A 6270-nucleotide genomic window follows, 5' to 3' on the forward strand; every position below is an offset into this window, starting at 1 on the left:
AATCGGTCGTTAACTGCTCTGGCAATACCTCGTGCCGACGACACGGCGTCAATGGCGATTCGTTGCGATTCATGGCAGCATTAACACGACTTTCGTTCCTTTTCAATAAAGTTACACCTAATTTTCCCTGATAGAAGCACAAATTCCCTGAGAATTCCCGGTTTTCCCGGTTGGTAGACACCTTGGCTATTTCTATCAACTGATAGCAAGGTCACTGGTATGAGGCCTGAACTGCGTCACAAGTGAGATTCTCACCAGCTGCTGGTATGTCAACTTCAACTCTCAGGCCGCGTACAACGCCTCACAGTTGCGTTTCACTACTTTAAAGAGTTCATTTTGGTTGGGATGAGGGACAACTGCATTCCGGCATTGGTCAACACTTTGTTTTTTGAGCTCAAGCTTCTTCAAAGTAGCGGCGGCACGCTGCCTTTCCCATTCATTCCTCAATGCATAGGTCCTTTCTGTTCTCGTCCTCCTTCCACCGCGCGTTTGCCCCACGGACCATTTGAAGCATCCTCTCAACGTCCGATTTTTCGGATTCCCTAGGGGCCGTGAAAACGTCCGAAAAAATTAATGCATTTTTTTACTGCCCTTAAAGGGCCCCTCACAAGGCCCCATAGCAAATTTTCATTATACGCTGGAAGTTATGTGTTTTCAGGTGGCGTTCTGCCGCAAATATTTTTCAAGTCGGCTCATTTATAGCCGGGATAGAAATATTTCAGTGCCGCGAACCCATGATTTCAGGAGGCGAGCTCCACTGCCAAGCGAGACACACTCTCCACTCACCCCGTCTAGCCTCCGCAAGCGAAATTCCTTCCCTGCGTCCTTCCCATACCAGACCTCGAGGATCGCGTGACGCAAACGTCACGGGCCCCGCCTTCCTTTCTTTTTCTCGCTTTCTTGCGGCGCGGCGCACCTCCTCTGACGGGGTCGCGCACGAATTGTCTCGTTTCGCTCAGCGCACGATTCTTCACGCTGAGCACGAGGGCACCTGACTATAGCGGTATACGTCAGTGCTACACGAATACTGAGGCAGACACAAGTGGATCACAGAGCATGATCCCGCGCTGGAACACGGTAGAAAATGACATAGTTTCGGCGTCTGCGCGCGCGACTGCACGACGTGGGAAGAAACAGATGAAACGGAACCACGTCTTTCTTGCTGCGGTGCGAAGTAAAACAAAAACATGCAGACATTCGGTTTGTGTGTTCTGTTATTTCCCTAAGCTATTCTTTGTCTATTCAAGCAACATATTAAACAAATAACAGACGCCTTGAATAATTCTCGAAGTCACCCGTCACCACGAGCGACGTCACAGCGCAAACACGTGTACGCCATCTACGGCTCGGAGCGCGGCGGCCGCGAGAAAGGAGAACGGCGTTCGATTTGAAATTTCAATTTGTTCCGCGGTGCGTAGCGATATAATACTTTGCAGATACGATCGTTATTGCGCAGTGTATGCTCTCCACTTAATTGTCAGCTCAATATGGCCAGAACTGGTAAAGGTTTCAGAACCCTAAGTACTGAAATCGCCACAGGCAAATCCGAAAAGGCCTGCCAGTGCACTTATTAGGCACATCGGTACTCGTACTGTGACAGGAGATGGTGTGTGGACGCGTGTATAATTAAGGAAAAAGTTGGAGGGCGCTTAAGCTTCGCCTTTAAGAGGAAGCTATAGCTCGGGTGCTCCTATCTAAATACCTGTAAAAGCAAAATTCATTTTTCAACTTCAACTTTATTAATTCTTCTAGTACACACACTTCTAGTTCTCGGCAACCACTGCGCCAAATTTGGTGAGGTTTGTTGCATTTAAGAGAACTTAAAATTTTGTGACCGTTAGTTTCGATTTTTCAATTTAGGTCACCAATTTTCATTAAAAATTGGCAAAATCGAAAGTTACCAGAAAAACGAAACTATGAAGTTTATAGCAATGATAACTGATATCACAGTTCTGTGAATTGCATTTAACAGTGCATCTAAATTGGAGAAAATTGACATGTTACGCATGAGTCTGAAAAAAAATCTAGGAATACGGAAATACAGCTCCTGCAGAACCCTTGCACACAACGTAACGTAACACACGGAATTATTCTCCACTTCCGACGGCGTTTTCTCTACTTCACTTTTAAATAAAAAGATGTTGATCCATAAATATTTTCATAAACAACGCTTAAATTTGTTAATTTTCCCTTTTCCTTCCTAATTGGCTGTTGCCTTGGCTCGCTCCCTTTTTAGATCGCTTACTTTCTCAACTCCTTGTGACTCTTGTTTCCAGTTAACATGCAATATTGCACGAAAAGTGCTGTACAATTAAGGAAAAACCAGACGAGGTAACGGGTACGCTTATACTGCTTATGGGTTTCAGGGTTATTGCAGGGTTTGATGATCGACGCTGTCTCACATTATTTTATTTTCCACCTTATCTAACCCATATTGCGGGTATATGGTTCCAAGGATCTGCCAGCATCGCGGCGAGCTGTCACTTGAGGAAGTAATGAAGCAAAAGGAAAAGTTAAATGCAGCTGTTGTTTCCTCCCGCCTAAACTCGTTCCACACGAACATACAGATTAGTTGACCACGAACCGAATCCCTTTCCTGGACCCTGGATCAGTTAAAACAAAGAAGGTTGAACTAACGAAGCAACAGCGAGCGATGCGCGACTGTTCAATAGATGGTGACAATTGAACGCATCTCGAGTTAATAGTGCGGGCACCAAATCAATGAGAAAACTGGCCTTTAGACCCCAGGATGCCAACAACTACGGCCATCCAAAAGGAGTGAAAAAGGCAGCAAAATGTTGGCTGCCTAATAGCTGTCAAGTCTCAAGGTTGGTTTGGCGGAGCTTTAAGAATGTGTGAGGTGTGGTGGTGTGAGCGGGGAGGGGGGGCACAACATCGGATTCGCACAACATCGGATCCTGTATCCCACGATATGTGACGCATGTCGAGGTTGCCTTTCTGAACAACAAACGATGGTGATGAAAAAAACAAAATCAAAAATGTTGTACAAACTGGAGGAAACAATAAGTAGCCTTAATGCTTATACTCACAAAGTGACACCGTCTTAAGCCTTGCATAAGTTACATCACTTTTCCTCATTTTACTGGGTAAGTTTGCACTGTTTTTCCCGCTTTTTATGCTCTGGGAAAAAAATGAGAGAAAACAGTTCACCCTCCCCCCCCCCTCCCCCCAAAATATATAAATAAAGACGGAACAATTGTCCCCTCTTTTCCTAGCCTTCGCATGCCAAACTGTCGGTCATGAATTAATTTTTATTACATGATGTCCGAAGTGAGGCGAGACAGGAAGTGCCTATACGTAACCGCTCGTAAAATGCCCGGAATGCTTCGCATTAAAAACACGCTTCTGCATCGTGCTTTGAGTGCGCATTAAGACATATTTTTAAGCAACATTCACTACTTTACGAAGGTCCATTCTTTCAACCAATTTTCTCTCTGACCGCGAGCACTACGAAACTGCATATGGTACTCTCATAACAAATCGGCGTATGTATACAGGTTGCCCCTTATAACTTGAGCCAAAGCTTTAAAAAGGAGGCACTCCGAACGCGAGTTGAACTGAATGCATATTGTTGGCACCGGCCTAGAGTTACTCAGGCTATGTTTTATTTTCCCCTTAACTAATGGATGAGTTATATTTAATTCATCAACTTTTTAAGTATTGGCTTCAGACCTCCAGTGTGATACGCAAAATTGTACAGCACCTTGAGAAACCTCTCACTAAATTGTTTCCAGCACAACACATCTCATGTGGTCCTTTCTTCCACATTCCAAAGTAGGCCTCCGAAATATGAAAAAATACCACGTGACGGGGCGATTGCGCACTGTTATTGTGCTGCTCTCAAGCGTGCGATGGATGAACAAAGGTCGGCTGCAGCGAGACTGGCCTGCGACCGGGTGTTAGGTCTGGTGTAGGTGTAGGTATACGGCTTTTATCGCATGACGGTGTAAATGCGTGCTGCTGGCCAAGCAGTGACGAAGCGATGAAGCGTCTAAGGCCCCAAAAAAGAAAAGACGAAAGCAGCATTCTGACTGCTTGAAAGAAGGAAAGGGTGAAGCGCAAGGGAACGATGGAAGGCGATGACAGGTGCTACAATTTTGCCTTTGTACACATGACCTGGTAGTAGTTTTCGAATTGAACGATGATGCTACACTTTAAACCTTAGGACTCGAATAGCAGCGGATAAATCCCACGGGGACAAAAATATGGACCGATGATGCTACTTTCTCATGTAATGCCCAAGTGAATATCCACAACGCTTACTACTGGAGTGACGAAAACCCCCACTGGGTTTTGAAGACACAACACCAACATCAGTGTTCAGTTAATGTGTGGTGTGGAATTTACGGTGGCACTATCATTGGCCCCATGTTTCTTGATCAAAACTGGGACAATCCCTGAAGACTGCATATCCTACGACTCTCTTTCTGGTGGTGTCGTGCTTTTGTACTCAGTTCGTCATTCTTCAGGTGGTTTATATGAACTGCCCCTGAACAGAAGTTTAGAGAAAGTAAAAGAGGCTAAAGCTGTCCTTGACAATCATTATCAGTGGTTCGATCCTGTACCTGATCTTTTTTTTATCAATTACACAGACACTTGAAGTGCATTCGTGCCTTCGGCGTCGCATGTTGTCGTGCTGTGCCATCCATCTCCGAAACTATGGATGAAGAAAAGGAGGATCATTGCGCAACACAACTGAAGCCAGACGAGTCGGCCCAACATGTGATCGTCACGTCAGAGCGTGCAGGGAACAAGTGCGCAAAACTACCTAACGTTCTCAGCCAGTATGCTCACACTCATGCAGTCACGTGTTGGCAAGACTTTTCAAGGAAAAAAATGCAAAGGGAACAGTTTCACGGGGAGTTGGCTTGCCAAGGCTGGCTTAATGCTCCCTCCCAGTTGCTTTCTCAATGGCAAAACATTATTGACGAAACGGAGTGGATGCACCGTCAACGCTGCAGCATTCTGCCTTCGACTGTTGGCAAGAGTGCTGCGCACGCACGCACTACAGGCACACTAGTGTTCCTGCTAAGCTGTTGTGTGTATATCCTCTGGTTTGAGAAGTAAACACGTATAGTATTTCACTGGTTACTGGTTTCCCATCGGTCTTATCTCGTGCATCATGAAGGTGTGACCAAGCAGTGTTGCTACAGGCCATAACGTAATTGTAGCACATCTTCGCATAAAAATATAGGTAGAAATAGGCAAAATTTTGTTGGATTATTTGTTTTTTTATAACACAAGAGATATTTTTTTTATCCTGGCAAAATAAGTATTTTAAACGGAGTTTTTGCCTGGTAAGTATGCAGTACTTGTTAGTTCTACAATGTGTCATTTATGAACTGGTAACATATATAATGATCTCAAAAAAGAAAGAAACCACATTGGCCCAACATTCAAACCACAGGGCCTCAGATGACTGTTACCTAAAGTCTAAGGTGTTCAGAGTGTTTTGGACTATGCTTAATTTAAACACAAGCAGCATATTGCTTGTTGCTCGTGTGCTGTAAAAGTTGATTGTGCTTTATGCAGTTACATATTGAAAAAAGAAAAGGAAGTTCACTCCGTATATTATATACTAAACGAAGTAGACAGCCTTTAAAAATTTGTAGTTATAGTAGTTTGCTTGATGAGTGGATTATTGGTGGCAGCTGTGCTGTAGACAGCGAAGTTCGTACTTTTTGCTGAAAACTTTCGCAGTGGTGCCGCATCTGACCAATTTCACTGCGGCAGCACGGTATGAAATATTTTACGCCAGCTGGAGTGTGAGGGTGCGAGCTTGTTTGTGGGAACTCTTGATCACTGGCTATCATGCAGTGACAGTGCACCAATCGTCGGAGTGATGTGCATCACAAAACCATGTAAAAATTCTCCAGGCAAGTTCTCAAAAAAAACAGTGACCCCTGAAAAAGAAGCTGAAGCTACCTTGAAACGTTGAGGCTCTCCCTTGCAAAACTTGCATGGGGAAGGTTTTTTTTACTTGTTTTATTTTACTGCGCACAGCCCGTAGATTCCTGTCTGATATATTTACATTTGAAATGGTAATTACTGCAGGCTGTTCAAGGATTTAATTCTTATTTATCTGGCGCCAACTCAAGTGTACTTACGTATAGCACCTATGTGAATTCCACTTGGAGTTACTACCAGCTTATGTTCACATAACTGCCAGGTGCCTTGGAGGCAGAATTTGCAGTACTGACTACACAGAACAATTGGTGATTTGGTGGTGTTTGTGTGCTGGCCACTCAT

Source organism: Dermacentor albipictus, chromosome 4, assembly GCF_038994185.2.
Source record: "Dermacentor albipictus isolate Rhodes 1998 colony chromosome 4, USDA_Dalb.pri_finalv2, whole genome shotgun sequence".
Lineage (NCBI taxonomy): Eukaryota > Metazoa > Arthropoda > Arachnida > Ixodida > Ixodidae > Dermacentor > Dermacentor albipictus.